Source organism: Macaca nemestrina, chromosome 1 (genome assembly GCF_043159975.1).
Source record: "Macaca nemestrina isolate mMacNem1 chromosome 1, mMacNem.hap1, whole genome shotgun sequence".
NCBI lineage: Eukaryota > Metazoa > Chordata > Mammalia > Primates > Cercopithecidae > Macaca > Macaca nemestrina.
Genome location: NC_092125.1, coordinates 140690112 through 140716374, shown reverse-complemented (window position 1 = coordinate 140716374; position 26263 = coordinate 140690112). Strand labels below are relative to the sequence as shown.

The following is a 26263-nucleotide window of genomic DNA, read 5'->3' as shown; positions in this document are numbered from 1 at the left end:
CAAAATTTGTAATAATGTGGGAAGATGGCACATTTGGACCACCATATCCAAAAGCATCCGAAAAAAAGTTATGCAAGGCAAGTATTCTGGAATAGGTTTCTACATCACAAAATCACAGCAGAAAAAAATAAAAAGTTACATCTTCCTTTCCCTCAGCATATGATCCCAAAAAGATGTTTGTAATCCTCCCTACCACATGCTATAAACAGGATTTTAAAAAACCAAAGCAGTATGGTTGCACTATTTAAATATCTGCTACACTAAAATTGTTGAAAAATAGGCCAGGCACGGTGGCTCACACCTGTAATCCCAGCACTTTAGGAGGCTGAGGCGGGTGGATCATGAGGTCAGGAGATCAAGGCCATCCTGGCTAACACGGTGAAACCCCGTCTCTACTAAAAATACAAAAATTAGCCGGGCGTGGTGGCCCATGCGTGTAGTCCCAGCTACTCAGGAGGCTGAGATTCATCTGAACCCAAAAGGTGAAGGTTCGCGGAGATTTGCTTGAACCCAAAACGTGGAAGTTGCAGTGAGCTGAGATTGCGCCACTGCACTCCAGCCTGGGCAACAGAGTGAGACTCCATTTAAAAAAAAATTTTTTTTTGAAAAATACATAATTTTTATATGATTTGTGCTCAACATCCAGAAATTACATACATCCTTTAAAAAGACATTTACCCCTGGTTATTGGTGTAAATGTAAGTTTTTTGTTGTTGTTGTTAATGATGTAAGAAAATGTTAAGAAAACAATTTCCACTAAAGTAACCCCTCATTTATTATCTAAAAGGAAAATACAATCACATACTAATATAAAACATTTTATATTTAGACTGAGGTCAAAATTAGTTCTGGAAAAAAATCTCTGTCCACATTTATAGATATAGTGACCAAAAGTTGAAGAATTTACCAAATTACATGTGTAAAGTCATCTATCTATCTTGGATTTTTAGAGAGACCTATAACAACTAACTTCCATTTTCCTAAAGAAAAACAAACCCAGACATTCTTGTACATTGTATCTTTGTTCTCATTGGTTTCAAAGAACATCTTTATTTCAGCCTTCCTTTCGTTATGTACCCAGTAGTCATTCAGGAGCAGGTTGTTCAGTTTCCATGTAGTTGAGCGGTTTTGAGTAAGTTTCTTAATCCTGAGTTCTAGTTTGACTGCACTGTGGTCTGAGAGACAGTTTGTTATAATTTCTGTTCTTTTACATTTTCTGAGGAGTGCTTTACTTCCAACTATGTGGTCAATTTTGGAATAAGTGTGATGTGGTGCTGAGAAGAATGTATATTCTGTTGATTTTGGGTGGAGAGTTCTGTAGATGTCTATTAGGTCCACTTGGTGCAGAGCTGAGTTCAATTCCTGGATATCCTTGTTAACTTTCTGTCTCGTTAATCTGTCTACTGTTGACAGTGGGGTGTTAAAGTCTCCCATTATTATTGTGTGGGAGTCTAAGTCTCTTTGTAGGTCTCTCCGGACTTGCTTTATGAATCTGGGTGCTCCTGTATTGGGTACATATATATTTAGGATAGTTAGCTCTTCTTATTGAATTGATCCCTTTACCATTATGTAATGGTATTCTTTGTCTCTTTTGATCTTTGTTGGCTTAAAGTTTTCTGGGACACATTTAAAGCAGTGTGTAGATGCAAATTTATAGCACTAAATGCCCCACAAGAGAAACCAGGAAAGATCTAAAATCAACACCCTAACATCACAATTAAAAGAACTAGAGAAGCAAGAGCAAACACATTCAAAAGCTAGCAGAAGGCAGGAAATAACTAAGATCAGAGCAGAACTGAAGAAGACACAAAAAACCCTTCAAAAAAATCAATGAATCCAGGAGCTGGTTTTTGGAAAAGATCAACAAAATTGGTAGACAATTAGCAAGACTAATAAAGGAGAAAAGAGAGAAGAATCAAACAGATGCAATAAAAAATGATAAAGGGAATATCACCACCGACCCCACAGAAATACAAACTACCATTCTCTATCAACTACGTTTATAGAGAATACTATAAACACCTCCATGCAAATAAACTAGAAAATCTAGAAGAAATGGATAAATTCCTGGACACATACACTCTCCCAAGACTAAACCAGGAAGTAGTTGAATCCCTGAATAGGCAAATAACAGGCTCTGAAATTGAGGCAATAATTAATAGCCTACCAACCACAAAAAGTCCAGGACCAGATAGATTCACAGCTGAATTCTACCAGAGGTACAAGGAGGAGCTGGTACCATTTCTTCTGAAACTATTCCAATCAACAGAAAAAGAGGGAATCCTCCCAAACTCATTTTATGAGGGCAACATCATCCTGATACCAAAGCCTGGCAGAGATACAACAAAAAAAGAGAATTTTAGACCAATATCCCTGATGAACATCGATGCAAAAATCCTCAATAAAATACTGGCAAACCGAATCCAGCAGCATATCAAAAAGTTTATCCACCATGATCAAATGGGCTTCACCCCTGGGATGCAAGGCTGGTCCAACATATGCAAATCAATAAACATAATCCATCACATAAACAGAACCAATGGAAAAAACCACGATTATCTCAATAGATGCAGAAAAGGCCTTTGACAAAATTCAACAGCCCTTCAAATTCGGTATTGATGGAACGTATCTCAAAATAATAAGAACTATTTATGACAAACCCACAGACAATATCATACAGAATGGGCAAAAACTGGACGCATTCCCTTTGAAAACTGGTACAAGACAGGGATGCCCTCTCTCATTACTCCTATTCAACATAGTGTTGGAAGTTCTGGCCAGGGCAATCAGGCAGGAGAAAGAAATAAAGGGTATCCAATCAGGAAAAGAGGAAGTCAAATTGTCCCTGTTTGCAGATGACATGATTGTATATTTAGAAAACCCCATCGTCTCAGCCCAAAATCTCCTTAAGTTGATAACTTCAGCAAAGTCTCAGGATATCAATGTACAAAAATCACAAGCATTCTTATACACCAATAACAGACAAACAGAGAGCCAAATCATGAGTGAATTCCCATTCACAATTGCTTCAAAAAGAATAAAATACCTAGGAATCCAACCTACAAAGGATGTGAAGGACCTCTTCAAGGAGAACCACAAACCACTGCTCAATGAAATAAAAGAGGACACAAACAAATGGAAGAACATTCCATGCTCATGGATAGGAAGAATCAACATCATAAAAATGGCCATACTGCCCAAGTTAATTTATAGATTCGATGCCATCCTCATTAAACTACCAATGACTTTCTTCACAGAATTGGTAAAAACTACTTTAAAGTTCATATGGAACCAAAAAAGAGCCTGCATTGCCAAGACAATTCTAAGCAAAAAGAACAAAGCTGGAGGCATCACACTACCTGACTTCAAACTATACTACAAGGCTACAGTAACCAAAACAGCATGGTATTGGTACCAAAACAGAGATATAGACCAATGGAACAGAACAGGGCCTTCAGAAATAAAACCATACATCTATAACCATCTGATCTTTGACAAATCTGAGAGAAACAAGAAATGGGGAAAGGATTCCCTGGGAAAACTGGCTAGCCATATGTAGAAAGCTGAAACTGGATCCCTTCCTTACATCTTATATGAAGATTAATTCAAGATGGATTAGAGACTTAAATGTTAGACCTAAAACCATAAAAATTCTAGAAGAAAACCTAGGCAATACCATTCAGGACATAGGCATGGGCAAGAACTTCATGTCTAAAACACAAACAGCAATGGCAACAAAAGCCAAAATTGACAAATGGGATCTAATTAAATTAAAGAGCTTCTGCACAGCAAAAGAAACTACCATCAGAGTGAACAGGCAACCTACAGAATGGGAGAAAATTTTTGCAATCTACTCATCTGACAAAGGGCTAACATCCAGAACCTACGAAGAACTCAAATAAATTTACAAGAAAAAAACAACCCCATCAAAAAGTGGGCAAATGGCCGGGTGCGGTGGCTCCAGCCTGTAATCTCAGCGCTTTGGGAGGCCGAGACGGGCGGATAACGAGGTCAGGAGATCGAGACCATCCTGGCGAACACGGTGAAACCCCGTCTCTACTAAAAAATACAAAAAAACTAGCCTGGCGAGGTGGCAGGCGCCTGTAGTCCCAGCTACTCGGGAGGCTGAGGCAGGAGAATGGCGTGAACCCGGGAGGCAGAGCTTGCAATGAGCTGAGATCCAGCCACTGCACTCCAGCCTGGGTGACAGAGCAAGACTCTGTCTCAAAAAAAAAAAAAAAAAAAAAGTGGGCAAAGGATATGAACAGACACTTCCCAAAAGAAGACATTTATGCAGCCAACAGACACATGAAAAAATGCTCATCATCACTCGCCATCAGAGAAATGGAAATCAAAACTGCAATGAGATAGCATCTCACACCAGTTAGAATGGTGATCATTAAAAAGTCAGGAAACAACAGCTGCTGGAGAGGATGTAGAGAAATAGGAACGCTTTTACACTGTTGGTGGGACTGTAAACTAGTTCAACCATTGTGGAAGACAGTGTGGCGATTCCTCAAGGATCTAGAACTAGAAATACCATTTGACCCAGCAATCCCATTACTGGGTATATACCCAAAGGATTATAAATCATGCTGCTATAAAGACACATGCACATTTATGTTTACTGCAGCACTATTCACAATAGCAAAGACTTGGAACCAACCCAAATGTCCATCAGTGATAGACTGGATTAAGAAAATGTGGCACATATATACCATGGAATACTATGCAGCCATAAAAAGGGATGAGTTCATGTCCTTTGTAGGGACATGGATGCAGCTGGAAACCATCATTCTCAGCAAACTATCGCAAGAACAGAAAACCAAACACTGCATGTTCTCGCTCATAGGTGGGAATTGAACAATGAGAACACTTGGACACAGGAAGGGGAACATCACACACTGGGGCCTGTCATGGGGTAGGGGGACGGGGGAGGGATGGCATTAGGAGAAATGCCTAATGTAAATGATGAGCTAATGGGTGCAGCACACTAACATGGCACATGAATACATACGTAACAAACTTGCACGTTGTACACATGTACCCTAGAACTTAAAGTATAATTAAAAAATCAATAAATTTTTTAAAAAGAAAAAAAAAGAAAAACAAACCCACCAGGTATACCAGGTGTGGGTAATTCCTAAATGCTGCTGAACAAACATTTTCTAAAATACATTATATAGAAGAATTCACAACTTCACTGATAAACAGGTAGTTTTTATTTTATTAACATTTACTCATGTGTTTAATCCAGGTAAGATGAGTTTATATTCCTCATATCAAATCTTTGGTTCTTAAAAAGCCTACATAATTCTTTGATGTTCTCTCTAGAATTACAGAAAAGGGAGGGAAGATGAGAAGAAATCCTGTCTAGTCTTCCACTAAGTACTTCTTAGTATGAAGGTCCCAATAACTTCAAACGGCAGTCATTTCAGCATTCAGCAGCTTTTAACTCAAATTCCTCCTTATTTATGCTGAACTAAACAGCAAAATAAAAATACCTGAATGGTAAGACCAAGAACAGCTGGATAAAACTGCATAATAAAAATACCTGAATGACAGGCAGTCATAGGTGAGTCACAAAGCTTTTAAAGGGATTAAGCTAGACTCAGACAGTTGGTCTAATCAGGAAAAGTTGTCCAACATAAACACATTTGTTACACCCCACATTAGGAAGAGTCAGATGTGCAACTGTATGAAATATCACTAGAGGATTTCTATGTCTAGGGGCTTCTTGCAAAAACTCATTGGAGCATGTAAAATACTTAGACAGTTTAATCTATATGCTCAGTTTGATCTTATGCTTAACTTATTTACTTAATTTATTTAGTGCACTAAATACAAATTCAATAATAAATTAACTCAATTTTTTTTTTTTTTAAGAGATAGGGTCTTGCTCTGTCACCCAATCTGGAGTGCAGTGGCACATCAATGATCACTCAAGCGAGCCTCCCACTTCAGCTTCCCCAGTAGCTAGGACTTATAGGCATGTCCCACCATGCTTGGCTAATTTTTTTTATTTCTTGTAGAGACAGGATCCTGCTATGTCACTAGTCTTGAACTTCTGGTCTCAAGCAATCCTCCTGTCTTGTCTCCCAAAGTGCTATGGTTACAGGCATGAGTCACTGTGCCTGGCCTTCAATGATTTTTGAAAACTAACAATAGTAGGTTCCAACTATCAAGTGCCAGCGTAAAATGGAAGCAGTGACCTACTAAAGACAATCATTCTATAACTGGAACTGCAGAAACACTTGTTAAACAAAGCCAATACTCAAAATTAGTTAAAAATAAACTTTACCTTTTAAAAACTGCTGCTCCGAAGTTTAATATACTATCGTAAGATAACTATACAGCATATCACTGTACCAATAGCATTGAAACTATTAAGAATTATATGAAATATTGAACAAAAGTCAATAAATCTGGAGTAACATAAAAGAGTTTATAGTGAGTCAGAGGGAGACAGAGATATTAAAAGCAAAAAAAGAGAAAGGTTCTTGTTTATAGCTAATAAATGTAGAAAAATGAGAGAATATGAAAATCACCATTTTGGAAACCTAATGTAATAACTGATTCCATAAGGATCATCCATGGAGGGTAAAAGCATTCGGTAAAAGGTGGATGGAGAACAAGATAGTTACCTAGTAAAAAATATTTCAAACATATCACTTAATAGTGGCAAACATGAAATCATAGCTTTTACGAGGGAAAGAGTCTTGAGATAACCAAACCTAGCACGGAAACCAAACTCAGCATCACTAATAGTGGGCACAATTTATATCATGTGCCTTCCTGATTTAAAGCAAAAAGAAGTTTACAACATCATCTGTAATCTAAACGTCTGAGTGTAGTTTATAAGAAATACAATGACACCATGAGGAAGGAATTAGACAAATCTAGAATATGAAATAAGACAACTAGGCCACACCTGTAAAAAGTTAATGTCATTCCTGACATTGGTTGTTTCTTTCATCAGTCTGGACAGAGATTTGTCAACTTTACTGATCATTTCAAGAAACCAGCTTTTGGTTTCACAAATTTTCCTACTTTTGTTTTCAATTTAACTGATTTCTGCTCTTTTTATTATTTGTCCATTCTGCTTGGTTAGCTTGAATCTGCTTTATATGTCTAGTTTCTTAAGGCGGAAGCTTAGATTATTGGTTTGAGACTTACTGACTTGCCTAATAAGCACTTAATACATTTTCCACTTAATATTATAAGCACTTAATACATTTTCCACTAAGCACTGCATTAGATGGGTCCCACAAATTTTTAGATATTGTGTCTTCATTTTTACTTAATTAAAGTATGTTCTAATTTCCTTTTAGACTTCCTCTTTGACCCATGGGTAAAAACGTATTGTTTAATTTCCAAATATTAGGGGATTTTCCAGATACCTATTATTAATTCCTAGTTGAATGCTATTAGAGTCAGAGAAGATCCTTTGTATGATTTCTATTATTTCAAATTTGATAAAGTTTCTTTTAAGGCCCAGAATATGTTCTATCTTCATAAATCTTCCATGTATGCTTGAAAAGAATATGTCTTCTGCTGTTATGAGGTAGAGTGTTCCATAAATACCTATCAGGGCAGGCTGGATGACAGTACTGTTCAGGTCTTCTGCTACCTACTTGCTTCATCAATTACTGAGACAGGGACGTCAAAGATTTGAACTTGTTCACTCTACCTTTCAGTTCTATCAGTTCAGGTTAATGTTCCTGCTAGCATACACACCTTAGGTGACACACACTCCTAAACACACTCCATAACAATCTTATTTAAGATTGTAATGTCTTCTTGGTGAACTATCATTATAGATAGTCCTCTTTACTCTTGGTGCTATTCCTTGTTCTGAAGTCTACCTTGTCTATGATCTTCATGCAGACACTCCAGGCTTTCTTTTGCTTAGATTTCCATATTTTATCTTTTTCATCCTTTTAATTTTTTTCCAGTTGTAATTAAAATATTATGTCCAATAATTACAGGCAGACCATCTTGATCTTTCACTCCTAGAAACTGACTGTGGGGGAAAGTCACTATCATTAGCTATCAAGCTCTACATGTTTCCAATAGCTACACAGCAACCTACTTTGGCCTCTGTAATTTCTAATTTTTGTAACTGAGACTCCTTCGCCCCTACCTACAGGCTCAGATTCACTGATATTTTGCGACCAACCTTATTTCTAAGTAGAGGGACATGAAGACCTTATGTCTGCTCTACTCTGACACATTAAATTGAGCTATCCTATCCAAACATCACATCCCCAAATCATATCAAATCTTAGCTGTGGGTAATAGCCCCCATATTCATCCTTGTCCAAGCTGTTCTCCCATTACTGGAATATCAGTAAACACTGATATTCCAAATTAATGTCTCTTACGTCTTAATCCCCTTGCCTTTGGGCTATAGGCCATTGATCTGATAATCTGTTGCAACTCACTTCTCTTGCTGCCACCCAACCTGCTCTGCTTCACTTCACATTGCATTCTCCTTTATAAGTCTCAAGGCAACCACAACTCTGATCAAGACTTGCCCAACCCCAGCCCTGAGTGAATCTCCTAATCCTCCCAGGCTCCTCCTGCAAAGCAGATCACTTGTTGCTGGTTCTACCCTGACCCTCACCAATGGGTTCTAGCACTGAGACTTTACATGTTCCCCCATAAACTCATCTTCTACCGCAATCACTCAAATGTGTTATGTTTCTTTGAGCTTTACATTATCATTTATTTAGTCTTTTTAAAAACAATTTATTGAAGCAAAATTCTAAAATCATTTTAATACTATTTCACTTCAAAAACATTTCAACATTCTAAACATACAAAAAAAACCCAGAACACTGAAAATCACATTTAAGTACAGAGGTTCTTTCTTGAACTTTCATTGATGCACTGGCTCTTTAGTTTGCTGACAATCGTTCTACAGTTTGTTCAGAAAGTTTAGACAATGCACTTAACTAAAAAAATCCAAACACTTCTCAGGCCAGCTGACCCCTCTTTGTCCACAGCTAAGAATGGTAGCAGAGTGTTACATTACCGTATGTAGAAACAAGACAAGCTGAAGCTAAATGGATGAACATTGCAGGGGAAACAGGACTAGCCTCACAGTGCACTACGACCCCTCCAAAAGGCGTTGTCCCCCACAGGCTCAGTGCCAAGAAACAAGCACCAAGAGTTTGTCTTGGTTGTTTCGTTCTTTTCATAAACTATATATATGTACAGTTGATAACAGGATTTCTAGCCAATAACCATATAGTTAATACCACCTTACAAATGTTTTTTAAAATGCCAGAAATATCTTTAAATGCTTTGTCACACCAACGGCAAAGTGCATAGAGTGAGGAAAATACAAGATTATCTTTTCATTTTTGGAATGTTTGGAAATATGTACAACTTTGATACAATTTCAGAGTGTTCCAGACACATATGACCACTTCAGGTAAACCACTGTCAATTTTTAGAGCACTCTGAGAGACTATGATTGTGATCGAATTCTGTAATTAAACCTAATGAGGGCAACAGACATTTCTCAAACAACAGATGTGTCAATTACCCTACTTTCTAAGGTATTCGCAAGGAGACAGATAAACAGTTTTTTATTCATCATCACCTTCTTCTTCCTCTTCCTCCTCCTCCTCTTCTTCTTCACATCTTCTTTGACTTCTTCTTCCACCTTTTTCCAGGGAACTTACAGGGAACTTTAGCAGGACCCTTTGCACCAGACTTGCTGTTAGACTTAAAAGTCAGCAACACCCTTCTCGTATTTCTCCCTCAGCTTCACTGCCTTAGTGATGCAAGGCTGCTTTTCACTGACACTTAAGTTATCCCACATCTCACCCAGTTTTTTTGCTACATCTCTCTAATAAAGATGCCAGGGTTTATGGATTTGATCTTGGGGTGAAATTCTGAACAGTACAGGAAGAATCCAGACGGTGGCCTTTTGGAGACATGAAGGTCCTTGCCTCACTTAACTGGTTCACAATCCTTCATCTTCCAAGCATAGCATACTTTATCTGCCTTTGTCATTTCATCACATGTAGGGTTCTCTTTGCCAGACATTATCTTCCACCTCTCAGAGCACTTGTTGGAAAATTCTGCAAAACTGACAGAGACCTCTGGGTTTTTCTTATGTTCTTCTCTGCATGTCTGCAAAAAGAAGACATAAACAGACACCTTTTCCTCCGGTTTCTTGGGGTCACCTTTAGCCATCCTGACTAAATTGCTTCTTCCTTCCTGGTCACCTAGCAAGAGGGAAGCTGAAGGGGGCAGGAAGGGTGCATAGAGGAGAGGCAGGGGGTCAAATAACCTTTTTTGTGGGGGACAGGGGGTATAGAATTTCTCCCTGTCGCCCAGGCTGGAGTGCAGTGGCACAATCTCAGCTCACTGCAAACTTCACCTCCCAGGTTCAAGAGATTCTCATGCCTCAGCCTCCCAAGTAGCTGGGATTACAGGTGTGCACCACCATGCCCAGCTAAGTTTTGTATTTTTAGTAGAGATGGGGTTTCACCATGTTGGCCAAGCTGGTCTCAAACTCCTGGCCTCAAGTGATCCGCCCATCTCAGCCTTCCAGAGTGCTGGAATTACAGGCATGAGCCACCATGCCTGGCCTCAAATAACCATTTTAAAGTGGCCGGGCACGGTGGCTCACGCCTGTAATCCCAGCACTTTGGGAGGCTGAGGTGGGCGGATTATGAGGTCAGGAGATCTAGACCATCCTGGCTAACATGGTGAAACCCCGTCTCTACTAAAAATACAAAAACAAAAAAAAAAAAATTAGCCAGGTGTGGTGGTGGTCGCCTGTAGTCCCAGCTACTTGGGAGGCTGAGGCAGGAGAATGGCATGAACCCAAGAGGTGGAGCTTGCAGTGAGCAGAGATCGCACCACTGCACTCCATCCTGGGTGACAGAGTGAGACTCTGTCTCAAAAATAAATAAAAATAAAAAAATAAGAGTCCCATTACTTCGACCTCTGCCACCGCCGGTGCCTCCGCCACCTCACGGGAAGAGAGGAAGCAGGAAAGGAGCCCACGTCGCCTGTCACCCAATATCTCCAGTCGCGTGGTCCCGAAGAGTGTAAGATGTTCGCCTGCGCCAAGCTCGCCTGCACTCCCGCTCTGATCTGAGCTGGATCCAGAGTTGCATACAGACCAATTTCTGCATCAGTGTTATCTCGACCAGAGGCTAGGACTGGAGAGGGCTCTACGGTATTTAATGGGGCCCAGAATGGTGTGTCTCAGCTAATCCAAAGGGAGTTTCAGACCAGTGTAATCAGCAGAGACATTGATACTGCTGCCGAATTTACTGGTGCAGGTGCTGCAACAGTAGGAGTGGCTGGTTCTGGTGCTGGTATTGGAACAGTCTTTGGCAGCCTCATCATTGGTTGTGCCAGAAACCCTTCACTGAAGCAGCAGCTGTTCTCATATGCTATCCTGGGATTTGCCTTGTCTGAAGCTATGGGTCTCTTTTGTTTGATGGTTGCTTTCTTGATTGTGTTTGCCATGTAACAAATTACTGCTTGACATGTTGGCATTCTTATTAATTACAGATGTAATTCTGTGTATCTTACTGTGACTCCGAAAACTGTAGTATTGGTGTCATGGAAATGTACGTTATTTCCAAAGTCATTTCACTGAAGATGAAAACTTTAATTTCTTCTGTGATCTGTACTTACACTAAGTTTGGATTATCACAAAGAAGAATGTGCATTCAGACAGATGCTGTCCAATTCAGAGAAAGCTACAGCAGTTGCTCCACTGATGAAAATATCCCAATGTAATTTTTATGGGAATTCTTTTATATAGTGTTCTGCATATTGTAATTCACAGGGCTTTTGTTTATTCACATAAAGGACAAATATTTGGGTGTTTTGAGCTTCTATAAAATACAATTAATTAAAGATAGTTAATACTCAAGACAGTCTTGTGTTTTTAAGGTCTAACATCAGTTAGAATACTTCAAATCAGAATCACCTTTCAGGTGGTTGGTTCTAAAAATAAATCACGTCAGCTTTTTAGGAAATGAAGCCTTAAGCTGGGCGTTAATGTGATTTTTATTTTTCAGTAAGTCTCACATTAAGCAATTGTGTGCTTATAATGAATCTTCCATGTCTTTTCAGAACAGGTTCAGTCCAACTAGCAGCTAGTTTCTTACTTGAACAAGACTATTAAAAACCAAATATCAAAAAGTAGACTGAATTGACTAGATTTTTACAGCCAAAAGTTGCTGTAAGGCAGCGTTTATCACTGTTGCTAACATGTTTATAGTGGGAGTCTTAGGGATGATAGCTGGTTCAAGAGTATTTTGCTGCTAATACTTTATGTTGCTTCTTGGTCATACTTTTCCCATTCAAAGGAAGAAGGTGGTGCTACTATAGACAGTTTTTCCCCTAGCAAATATATTGTACCATAATATCTATCGTCCAAGTTTCAGGGTTTTTTGAAAGTTGATAATTAGGAAAGCGACATTTTACTTTTTTTAGTGCCCTTTGCCTCTTTGATTTCCATTGAGAAAGAGCAGTCAGTTACCAAAGTTCCTCAAGTGTGGGAAGACCGCCTACATCAGAATCAGTGTTCGTTTAAAAAATAAAAATCCCTAGGTTCCAGACCTACTGAATTGGACTCTTTGGACACGAGACTCAGCAATCTGTGTCTTTAAAAAGGCTTCCCAGGTGATTTTTGTGCATACTGTTTGAGAATCACTAAGTTATACATATGTTACCTTCTGTAAAGTGAAATGAGGCCCACAAAAGCTAAAGAGGTAGAGCTGCTACCACGTTTTTAGTTGATTCATCATCTAGTCTATATCACCCAAAAGAACTAGAAATAGGTATTCAAACAAAAACCTGTATACAAGTATTCATAGAAGCACTACTTACAAAAGCCAAAAGGTAGAGACAACCAAATGTCTATCAGCTGATGAATGGGTAAGTAAAATACATCCATATAATGGAATATTCAGCCATGAAAAGGAATGAGGCACTGATACATACTGAATAAATGTGAGTGAACCCTAAAAACATGCTAAGTGGAAGAAGCCAGCCACATGATTCCATTTATATGAAATACCCAAAATAGGCAAATCCACAGTGACAAAGCCAATTAGTAGTTATCAGGAACTAGGGAGATGGGTGAAGAGGGAGTGACCGCTTAATACGCATGGGGATTCCTTTTAGGATGATGAAAATAGGATGAATTACGGCTGGTCCGATGGTAGTGGGTTATCAGAACTTATTAACCTTAGTGTCATTAAAGTTGGTATATAGCCCCTCACTGCTAAATCTGGCTGAAAATTTTTTTTTAATTTTGATAAATTAGTGGTGATGGTTGCACAACGTTGTAAATATACTATAATAAATGTCACTGAATGGTACACTTTAAGGTGGTTAAAATGGCAAATTTTACATGTCTTTTCCTGAAACTAAGTACTGTACTATGTAATACAAAGTACATAGTATAAAATTTTAAAAGTGATAGGAAAATGCTTAGATTAATAGTCATCTATTCCAAGTGTATTTTAAATAAAACTGGTCTTGGCAAAGACCTGTTAAAAATAAAATAAAATAATTTTTAAAATGAAGTGAACAATTCAGTGTCTTATGGTACATTAAGAATGTTGTATGACCATCCATATCTAGTTCCAATCATTCTAAAGTAAAACCCCTTACCTATTAAGCAGTTTCTTATCCTTCCCCTCCCCCCAACCACCACCTTCTGGAAACCACTAATCTGTGTTCTATTCTCTTTAGATTTATCTATTCTAGATATTTCCTATAAATGGAATCATATAATATGTGGTATTTGGGGTCTGGCTTTTTTCACTTAGCTTAAGGTTTTGGAAGTTCATCTACTTTATACCATATATTAGTATTTCATTCCTTTTTATGGCTGAATAATATTCCATTGTGTGTATACGACAATTTGTTTATCCGTTCACTCATTGAGGGACTTTTGGGTTGGTCCACTTTTCTGTGAATGCTGCTGCTACAAACATGTATACACATACTTGTTTGAGTACAAGCATTCTCTTATTTGGGGCACATACCTATGAAATGAATCTATGCTTAACTTTTTTGAGGAACTGCCAAACAGTTTTCCACAGCAGCTTTATATTTCATTTTATATTCCTACGAAAAAAATGTATGAGGGTTTCAACTTTTCCACCTCATTGCCAACACGTTTTTTAAAAAATTATAGCCATCCAATATAAAGGATGTGAAGAGGCACCTCATCATGGTTTTGCTCTGCATTTCCCTCATGAAAAATGATGTTCAGCAGCTTTTCATTTGTCTTTTGGCCATCTGCATATCTTCTTTGGAGAAAAGTCCACTCAAGTCTTTTGCCTATTTTATAACTGGGTTGTCTTTTTGTTGTTGAGTTGTAAGAGTTCATGATATATTTTGGATGGCAGATCCTTACCAGCTACAAAACTTGCAAATATTTCCTACCATTCTACAGGCTGCCTTTTCACTTTCTTAATAATCTCTTTTGATGCACAAAAAGTTTTCATTTAGATGAAGTCCAATTTATCTTCTCTTTTGTTACTCACGTCTTTGGTGCCTAAGAACCAATATCTAAAAACACTGACAAATCCAAGGTCATAAAGATTTATCTCTACGTATTCTTCTCAGGGTTTTATGGCTTTAAAAACATAAAAATATTATTTTTAAATCATAAAGTTGGCTGGGCACAGTGACTCATGCTTGTAATCTCAGCACTTTGAGAGGCTGAGGCAGGCAGATCACTTGAGTTCAGCTTGAGGCCAGCCTGGGCAACATGGCAAAAACCCCATCTCTATTAAAAAATATGAAAATTAGCTGGACATGGTGGCATGTGCCTGTAGTCCCAGCTACTTGGGAGGCTGAGGTGAGAGGATCATTTGAGCCCTGGAGGTTAAGGCTGCCGTGAGCTGATTGTGCCGTTACACTCCAGCCTGGTGACAGAGAAAGACCCTGCCTAAAACAGAACAAAACTGTAAAATCTACAGAATATTTTTAGTTAATTTTTGTATACAGTTATGTCTTAGGAGTCTAATTTCATTCTTTAGCAGGAGAATATCCAGTATTCCCAGCATCATTTGTTGAAGAGACTATTCGTTCCTCATTGAACGTTCTTAGCATCCTTGTGGAAAACCAACTGGTCATAGATATATGGGTTTATTTCTGGACTCTCAAGTCTATTCCATTAATCCATGTGTCTATCCTTATGCCAGTACTACTTTGACTACCCTACCTTTGTATTAAATTTTCAAATCAGAAAGTATGAGTCCTCCAACTTTGTTCTTTTTTTACAAGATTGTTTGGCTATTCAAGGCCACTTGCAATTTCATGTGAATTTTAAGATCAGCTTTTGCATTTCTGCAAAAGTCCATGGGAATTTTGATAGGTTTGATAGGATTGAATCTGTAGGTGATTTTGGGTAGTAGTGACATCTTAAGACTTCCAATATACAAATATGATACATATTTTCATTTATTTATGTCTTCTTTATTTTGACAGATGAGTAAACATTATTTCAGTTTTCAGAGTACAAGTCTTTACCTTCTTGGTTAAATTTATTCTTGTGCATTTTATTCTTTTGGAAGCTACTGTGAATGGACTTTTTTTTCCTAATTTACTTCTCTGGTTATTCATTACCAGTGCATTCTTCTACTTTTAACCTACCAAGATCTTTGTATTTAAAGCAAGTTTCTTGTAGATATGCTTTGACTTTTTATCCAATCTTATAATTGGTATATTTAAAATACTTACATTTAATATAATTACTGAGATAGTTGGAATAAAATCTATAATCTTCCGAGTTTTCTATTGGATCCACTTACTTGCTGTTCCTTTTTTCTTTTTCCTGTCTGATCAAATAATTTCTTAAATTACTCAATTTTATCTCTGTTATTTGCTACCTAATTTTATATATATATATATTTTTTAAATTTTAGGTGGTTTCCCTAGGGTTTATAAATACACATTTTACTGTTCTGCGAAAACCACAAACTTATTCCTTGATAAAGGCCTTTCTACTAGGTGTATGTTCTATCTGGAATGTTTCTTCCCAGATCTTCAAATAGTTTCCATCTTCACATCACTGAGACTCTGGTCAAATGTTAGCTCCTCAGGGAAGCTCTCCAAAACTAGCTTACCTACAGTAGCACCTGCACAAACCACCTCTCCTCTGCTTTATTTTTATTTATCATCACCTTATTACCACCTGAAATTGCATTTGTTTAATGTGTCTCCCCAACTAGAACACTTCATGTAATAGCAGTTTTCATTTTTCTTGTTTACTATTATTGTATCCTCTGCACTTAAGACAATACTTTGCACATTAGTTTTCAAATAAATATATGAATAAGTTCATTCCATTATAAGATTACCACATACAGGACTAAGGAAAATACAAAGTGCTTACACAAATTGAACCTGATATATTTACAATAAATTACAGAATAAAGAAATAAGTTATCTTTCCCATGACTAAATTGGCCGCTACTTATATTTGGAGAAGAGGAGAAAGAGAGGAACTGTAAACAAAATCTGGGTCAAAAAATAACTATTTAAATGTCTATTTGATACAGTCTTTGCATTGAAAGAATTTTAAAGTTAAAGATTTGAACCACAATGAGATACTACCCTACACCTACTAGGATAGCTATTACTTAAAAACAAACAAAAAACAGAAAATAACAACAGTTGGCAAAGATATTAAGAAACTGGAACCCTTGTACGCTGCTTGTGGGAATGGAAAGTGGTACAGTTGCTATAGAAAAGTCTGACGCAACCTCAAAAAATTAAACATAAAATTACATATGATTCAGCAACTCCACTTCTAGGTATATGCTTAAAACAATTAAGAGCAGGAACTTAAACAGATACTTATAGGACAATATTCATAGCAACATTATCCATAATAGCTAAAAGGCAGAAATAACCCAAATGTCCATCAACAAACAATTGGATGAACCAAACGTAGTATATACACACTATGGAATTTTATCAGCCATAAAAATGAATGAGATTCTGATACATGTTACAATGGTGGACTTTGAAAACATCATGCTTAGTGCAATAAGCCACACACAAAAGGACAAATATTGTGTGATTCCACTTATATGAGCTACCGAGAATAGGCAAATTCATAGAGACAGAAAGTAGAATAGATGTTACCAGGGGCTGGGAAGATGGGAAAAGATTATTGTTACCAGATACAGAGCTTCGGTTTCAGACAATGAGAAGGTTGTAGAAATGAACAGTGGAGACAGCTGAACAATATTATAAATGTACTTAATGCCACTGAACTGTACACTTAAATGGTAAATTTTAAGTTGTGTATATTTTATCACAATGAAAAAAATCAGACACAGCAATCCCACTGCTGGCTCTAAAAGAAATAAAATCAGTATGTTGAAGAGTTATCTGTAGATGGCCGAATAGGAACAGCTCCAGTCTCCAACTCCCAGCGCGAGCGACACAGAAGACCGGTGATTTCTGCATTTTCTTTTTTTTTTTTTTTTTTTTTTGTTGTTGTTGTTGTTGAGACAGAGTCTCGCTCTGTCACCCGGGCTGGAGTGCAGTGGCCGGATCTCAGCTCACTGCAAGCTCCGCCTCCCGGGTTTACGCCATTCTCCTACCTCAGCCTCCCGTGTAGCTGGGACTACAGGCGCCCGCCACCTCGCCCAGCTAATTTTTTGTATTTTTAGTAGAGACGGGGTTTCACCGTGTTCGCCAGGATGGTCTCGATCTCCTGACCTCGTGATCCGCCCGTCTCGGCCTCCCAAAGTGCTAGGATTACAGGCTTGAGCCACCGCGCCCGGCCCGATTTCTGCATTTTCAACTGAGGTACTGGGTTCATCTCACTGGGGAGTGCCGGACGATCGGTGCTGGTCAGCTGCTGCAGCCTGACCAGCGAGAGCTGAAGCAGGGCGAGGCATTGCCTCACCTGGGAAGCGCAAGGGGGAAGGGAATCCCTTTTCCTAGCCAGGGGAACTGAGACACACAACACCTGGAAAATCGGGTAACTCCCACCCCAATACTGCGCTTTAAGCAAACAGGCACACCAGGAGATCATATCCCACACCTGGCCAGGAGGGTCCCACACCCACGGAGCCTCCCTCATTGTTAGCACAGCAGTCTGTGATCTACCGGCAAGGCAGCAGCGAGGCTGGGTGAGGGGCGCCCGCCATTGCTGAGGCTTAAGTAGGTAAACAAAGCTGCTGGGAAGCTCAAACTGGGTGGAGCTCACAGCAGCTCAAGGAAACCTGCCTGTCTCTGTAGACTCCACCTCTGGGGACAGGGCAATAACAAACACAGCCGAAACCTCTGCAGACGCAAAGGACTCTGTCTGACAGCTTTGAAGAGAGCAGTGGATCTCCCAACACGGAGGTTGAGATCTGAGAAGGGACAGACTCCCTGCTCAAGTGGGTCCCTGACCCCTGAGTAGCCTAACTGGGAGACATCCCCCACTAGGGGCAGTCTGACACCCCACACCTCACAGGGTGGAGTACACCCCAGAGAGGAAGCTTCCAAAGCAAGAATCAGACAGGTACACTCGCTGTTCAGAAATATTCTATCTTCTGCAGCCTCTGCTGCTGATACCCAGGCAAACAGGGTCTGGAGTGGATCTCAAGCAATCTCCAACAGACCTACAGCTGAGGGTCCTGACTGTTAGAAGGAAAACTATCAAACAGGAAGGACACCTACACCAAAACCCCATCAGTACATCACCATCATCAAGAGCAGAGGCAGATAAAACCACAAAGATGGGGAAAAAGCAGGGCAGAAAAGCTGGAAATTCAAAAAATAAAGAGCGCATCTCCCCCGGCAAAGGAGCGCAGCTCATCGCCAGCAACGGATCAAAGCTGGACGGAGAATGACTTTGACGAGATGAGAGAAGAAGGCTTCAGTCCATCAAATTTCTCAGAGCTAAAGGAGGAATTACGTACCCAGCGCAAAGAAACTAAAAATCTTGAAAAAAAAGTGGAAGAATTGATGGCTAGAGTAATTAATGCAGAGAAGGTCATAAACGAAATGAAAGAGATGAAAACCATGACACGAGAAATATGTGACAAATGCACAAGCTTCAGTAACCGACTCAATCAACTGGAAGAAAGAGTATCTGCGATTAAGATCAAATGAATGAAATGAAGCGAGAAGAGAAACCAAAAGAAAAAAGAAGAAAAAGAAATGAACAAAACCTGCAAGAAGTATGGGATTATGTAAAAAGACCAAATCTACGTCTGATTGGGGTGCCTGAAAGTGAGGGGGAAAATGGAACCAAGTTGGAAAACACTCTTCAGGATATCATCCAGGAGAACTTCCCCAACCTAGTAGGGCAGGCCAAAATTCAAATCCAGGAAATACAGAGAACGCCACAAAGATACTCCTCGAGAAGAGCAACTCCAAGACACATAATTGCCAGATTCACCAAAGTTGAAATGAAGGAAAAAATCTTAAGGGCAGCCAGAGAGAAAGGTCGGGTTACCCACAAAGGGAAGCCCATCAGACTAACAGCAGATCTCTCGGCAGAAACTCTACAAGCCAGAAGAGAGTGGGGGCCAATATTCAACATTCTTAAAGAAAAGAATTTTAAACCCAGAATTTCATATCCAGCCAAACTAAGTTTCATAAGTGAAGGAGAAATAAAATCCTTTACAGATAAGCAAATGCTTAGAGATTTTGTCACCACTAGGCCTGCCTTACAAGAGACCCTGAAGGAAACACTAAACATGGAAAGGAACAACCGGTACCAGCCATTGCAAAAACATGCCAAAATGTAAAGACCATCGAGGCTAGGAAGAAACTGCATCAACTAACGAGCAAAATAACCAGTTAATATCATAATGGCAGGCTCAAGTTCACACATAACAATCTTAACCTTAAATGTAAATGGACTAAATGCTCCAATTAAAAGACACAGACTGGCAAACTGGATAAAGAGTCAAGACCCATCAGTCTGCTGTATTCAGGAGACCCATCTCACACGCAGAGACATACATAGGCTCAAAATAAAGGGATGGAGGAAGATTTACCAAGCAAATGGAGAACAAAAAAAAGCGGGGGTTGCAATACTAGTCTCTGATAAAACAGACTTTAAACCATCAAAGATCAAAAGAGACAAAGAAGGCCATTACATAATGGTAAAGGGATCAATTCAACAGGAAGAGCTAACTATCCTAAATATATATGCACCCAATACAGGAGCACCCAGATTCATAAAGCAAGTCCTTAGAGACTTACAAAGAGACTTAGACTCCCATACAATAATAATGGGAGACTTCAACACTCCACTGTCAACATTAGACAGATCAACGAGACAGAAAGTTAACAAGGATATCCAGGAATTGAACTCATCTCTGCAGCAAGCAGACCTAATAGACATCTATAGAACTCTCCACCCCAAATCAACAGAATATACATTCTTCTCAGCACCACATCGTACTTACTCCAAAATCGACCACGTAATTGGAAGTAAAGCACTCCTCAGCAAATGTACAAGAACAGAAATTATAACAAACTGTCTCTCAGACCACAGTGCAATCAAACTAGAACTCAGGACTAAGAAACTCAATCAAAACCGCTCAACTTCATGGAAACTGAACAACCTGCTCCTGAATGACTACTGGGTACATAATGAAATGAAGGCTGAAATAAAGATGTTCTTTGAAACCAATGAGAACAAAGATACAACATACCAGAATCTCTGGGACACATTTAAAGCAGTGTGTAGAGGGAAATTTATAGCACTAAATGCCCACAAGAGAAAGCAGGAAAGATCTAAAATTGACACTCTAACATCGCAATTAAAAGAACTAGAGAAGCAAGAGCAAACACATTCGAAAGCTAGCAGAAGGCAAGAAATAACTAAGATCAGAGCAGAACTGAAGGAGATAGAGACACAAAAAACTCTCCAAAAAATCAATGAATCCAGGAGTTGGTTTTTTGAAAAGATCAACAAAATTGACAGACCACTAGCAAGACTAATAAAGAAGAAAAGAGAGAAGAATCAAATCGACGCAATTAAAAATGATAAAGGGGATATCACCACCGACCCCACAGAAATACAAACTACCATCAGAGAATACTATAAACACCTCTACGCAAATAAACTGGAAAATCTAGAAGAAATGGATAAATTCCTGGACACTTACACTCTTCCAAGACTAAACCAGGAAGAAGTTGAATCCCTGAATAGACCAATAGTAGGCTCTGAAATTGAGGCAATAATTAATAGCCTACCAACCAAAAAAAGTCCAGGACCAGATGGATTCACAGCTGAATTCTACCAGAGGTACAAGGAGGAGTTGGTACCATTCCTTCTGAAACTATTCCAATCAATAGAAAAAGAGGGAATCCTCCCTAGCTCATTTTATGAGGCCAACATCATCCTGATACCAAAGCCTGGCAGAGACACAACAAAAAAAGAGAATTTTAGACCAATATCCCTGATGAACATCGATGCAAAAATCCTCAATAAACTACTGGCAAACCGGATTCAGCAACACATCAAAAAGCTTATCCACCATGATCAAGTGGGCTTCATCCCTGGGATGCAAGGCTGGTTCAACATTCGCAAATCAATAAACATAATCCAGCATATAAACAGAACCAAAGACAAGAACCACATGATTATCTCAATAGATGCAGAAAAGGCTTTTGACAAAATTCAACAGCCCTTCATGCTAAAAACGCTCAATAAATTCGGTATTGATGGAACATACCTCAAAATAATAAGAGCTATTTATGACAAACCCACAGCCAATATCATACTGAATGGGCAAAAACTGGAAAAATTCCCTTTGAAAACTGGCACAAGACAGGGATGCCCTCTCTCACCACTCCTATTCAACATAGTGCTGGAAGTTCTGGCTAGGGCAATTAGGCAAGAGAAAGAAATCAAGGGTATTCAGTTAGGAAAAGAAGAAGTCAAATTGTCCCTGTTTGCAGATGACATGATTGTATATTTAGAAAACCCCATTGTCTCAGCCCAAAATCTCCTCAAGCTGATAAGCAACTTCAGCAAAGTCTCAGGATACAAAATTAATGTGCAAAAATCACAAGCATTCTTATACATCAGTAACAGACAAACAGAGAGCCAAATCAGGAATGAACTTCCATTCACAATTGCTTCAAAGAGAATAAAATACCTAGGAATCCAACTTACAAGGGATGTAAAGGACCTCTTCAAGGAGAACTACAAACCACTGCTCAGTGAAATAAAAGAGGACACAAACAAATGGAAGAACATACCATGCTCATGGATAGGAAGAATCAATATCGTGAAAATGGCCATACTGCCCAAGGTAATTTATAGATTCAATGCCATCCCCATCAAGCTACCAATGAGTTTCTTCACAGAATTGGAAAAAACTGCTTTAAAGTTCATATGGAACCAAAAAAGAGCCCGCATCTCCAAGACAATCCTAAGTCAAAAGAACAAAGCTGGAGGCATCACGCTACCTGACTTCAAACTATACTACAAGGCTACAGTAACCAAAACAGCATGGTACTGGTACCAAAACAGAGATATAGACCAATGGAACAGAACAGAGTCCTCAGAAATAATACCACACATCTACAGCCATCTGATCTTTGACAAACCTGAGAGAAACAAGAAATGGGGAAAGGATTCCCTATTTAATAAATGGTGCTGGGAAAATTGGCTAGCCATAAGTAGAAAGCTGAAACTGGATCCTTTCCTTACTCCTTATACGAAAATTAATTCAAGATGGATTAGAGACTTAAATGTTAGACCTAATACCATAAAAATCCTAGAGGAAAACCTAGGTAGTACCATTCAGGACATAGGCATGGGCAGAGACTTCATGTCTAAAACACCAAAAGCAACGGCAGCAAAAGCCAAAATTGACAAATGGGATCTCATTGAACTAAAGAGCTTCTGCACAGCAAAAGAAACTACCATCAGAGTGAACAGGCAACCTACAGAATGGGAGAAAATTTTTGCAATCTACTCTTCTGACAAAGGGCTAATATCCACAACCTACAAAGAACTCAAACAAATTTACAAGAAAAAAACAAACAACCCCATCAAAAAGTGGGCAAAGGATATGAACAGACATTTCTCAAAAGAAGACATTCATACAGCCAACAGACACATGAAAAAATGCTCATCATCACTGGCCATCAGAGAAATGCAAATCAAAACCACAATGAGATACCATCTCACACCAGTTAGAATGGCGATCATTCAAAAGTCAGGAAACAACAGGTGCTGGAGAGGATGTGGAGAAATAGGAACACTTTTACACTGTTGGTGGGATTGTAAACTAGTTCAACCATTATGGAAAACAGTATGGCGATTCCTCAAGGATCTAGAACTAGATGTACCATATGACCCAGCCATCCCATTACTGGGTATATACCCAAAGGATTATAAATTATGCTGCTATAAAGACACATGCACACGTATGTTTATTGCGGCACTATTCACAATAGCAAAGACTTGGAATCAACCCAAATGTCCATCAGTGACAGATTGGATTAAGAAAATGTGGCACATATACACCATGGAATACTATGCAGCCATCAAAAAGGATGAGTTTGTGTCCTTTGTAGGGACATGGATGCAGCTGGAAACCATCATTCTTAGCAAACTATCACAAGAACAGAAAACCAAACACCGCATGTTCTCACTCATAGGTGGGAACTGATCAATGAGATCACTTGGACTCAGGAAGGGGAACATCACACACAGGGGCCTATCATGGGGAGGGGGGAGGGGGGAGGGATTGCATTGGGAGTTATACCTGATGTAAATGACGAGTTGATGGGTGCAGCACACCAACATGGCACAAGTATACATATGTAACAAACCTGCACGTTATGCACATGTACCCTACAACTTAAAGTATAATAATAATAAATAAATTAAAAAAAAAAGAATAAAAAAAAATAAAAATAATAAAAAAAAAAGGGTTATCTGTACTCCCACATTTATTGCAACACGACTCACAAGAGCTAAGATATGGAATCAACCTAAATATCCATCAACAGACAAATGGATAAGGGAAATGTGGTGTGTATGCACAAATACTATTCTTGGGGAGAGGGTTCAAGATGAATGACTAGAGGTGTCCAATGCCAGTTCTCTTTAGAAAGAAGAACCAAAGTTACAAGTGAATAACCAAAACATGAATAGACTAACAAGCAGAGAATGCTGGAGGCTAGTAGAGAACTCATGAGAAGCAGCTGGGGCACAGAAAAGGACGGAAGCAAGAGGCTGGCAGAGATCTGCTAGGAACCCCGAGGGACTTGGTATCTAGTCAAAAGGGTAGGTGGGAGTGTTTGGGCTCCTCTTTCCCCTGTGACAAACCACTGGTATCTGAACTGTCAGAGAGCTCCACCCCCCAGAAACTCAAACACTGGTGTGGGCAGTGATCTGGGGACTTCTTGAGGGCACTGCACCAGATTACCAACTTGCACTGGGTTGCTCACTCTGCCCCCAGACTTGAAAGGCAGCAATAGGGTGCTATACTGGGAGCACAGCCATCAGGGGTCTGTGTCCTGCCCAGGGAACCTCAGCCTTTTTGTCTCCACATCACTAAAACCCCATAGACATTCCTTGGCATCTGCTCAAATTGTGGCAGCAGCAAAGGGATGGCTGGACCAAGGGAGTTGCAGGGTTCCTCGGCAAGTGCTGCCCTGAAGAGAAGAACAAGTATTGCACACCAAGGGAGCGGTCACTGGGACAAAGAAAACTAGAACACATACTTTCCTGTGCCCAAGAGCTCACCACCTATGGACTATGAGTGAGTGTGCTGTTTCCAGCAAAAATGTGGGCACTGTGCTTGGCTCTACAAAACTTTTTAAGTATGATTTCATCCTGGGGGCCAACCTGGTTTCAGTGCTCAGACCCAGGCATGGAGATGGGGACTCCTTCCCACCCCCACTGCTGTAGGCATAGCCATGGCTGACCCCACAGGAAACTGGCATGGGTGCATCAGAGGACAGACTTTCTGGGGCAGACAGGGGTGACTGTGGTCTTACTGGCAATCAGTCCACCCTATCTAAGCTTGCCCAAAAGGTGGGACCCCCTCCCCCTCTCCATAGAGAGCAGCAGCGTTCCTGCAAGGGAGAGAAGAAGAGTCAAAAAGCTGTGTGTTCTGAATTGAGGGAGAAGACTCCAAAACAAAGACATTCTGGCAGCAAGCCATGGGCAGTCACCTTTTAAGGCTCTCAGGTACATTGCAGCCTAGAGATAAGACAGTGGTGTCTGACCAATTTGAGTGTTCTGAGTATGGGGACAGGGGCATGACAGGGAGGGAGATTACATTCCTGCCTGCCCAGGCTATGGAGCTAGGGTACCTACCTGCCTCTCTGCAGAGACCTCAGTGTACTTACCAGGAGCTTCCCTGCCGCCCCCTCAGGGCTGCTGCTTGTGCTTGCCATTGGGGAATCCAAGGGAAGGCTTAGCTTTTCATCTCTGCCCTGACTTGTCCCCTGCTAGGGGGTGAGCAGAGAGCTCAGGCCACTGTACATTCCGTAGCCCAGCCCATTGCCTGAAGCAACAGAGAACTTCCCCCAGTAAACAAAGATCAAGCACCTGCCCATCTGCTTCTGTTGCAGCAGGCTCTTACCCACGACCACCGCCACCTTTCCTGAAGGTTGAAATGTACAATCCAGTAGAAAACCTGCTGACACAAGTGCACAGTGCTGGGAAATGAGATAAGATTCTTCAGACTTCCGCCATCCCAGCCCTGCAGGAAGCTGTGATACTGCTCACGCACCCAGTACACTGCTACTACAACTAGCATTTGAGAAAACCACCACACAAAGGCTATCTATGTTCAAAGAACTCATACAGAGTTTCTGCCAAGGAAGCACCCAGAACATACATTACAGTTACATCCTTCAGAGGAAAAAAATTCCTATCCAAATGAAAGTAAATTCAAAATAAGAAGAAAAAGGCAGTTTCTCCATACGAGAAGGAAACAGCCAAACAATTCTGGAAGTATAAAAACAGTGTTATGACGCCCTCAAAAGATCACATTAAATCTCTAGCAATGGATCACAACCAAAATGAAATCTTTGAAATACCATATATAAAGAATTAAAAATACTGATTTCCAAGAAGTTCGATGAGATCTAAGAGAAAGTTGAAAATCAACACCAAGAAATCTGAAAATCAAGTCTGGAAAAGAAAAATTCATTGAAGAAATTATAAAATGCAGGTAAAACTTTAACAGACTAAACCCAGGAGAAAAAAGAATCTCAGAGCTTAAAGACAGGTCTATTGAATTAGTCCAGTCAGACAAAAATA

The 26263-nt window shown here is 39.6% G+C and overlaps 1 protein-coding gene and 1 pseudogene across 9 annotated transcripts in view; one reads left to right on the top strand and one right to left on the bottom strand.

Annotated features, from left to right (window-relative positions):
* Positions 1-26263, bottom strand: part of LOC105485393 (ecotropic viral integration site 5) — a 288203-nt gene that overhangs the window by 114750 nt on the left and 147190 nt on the right. The gene's annotated exons all lie outside the window — the stretch shown is intronic.
* On the top strand, positions 11063-11736 carry LOC105485392 (ATP synthase F(0) complex subunit C3, mitochondrial pseudogene; annotated as a pseudogene).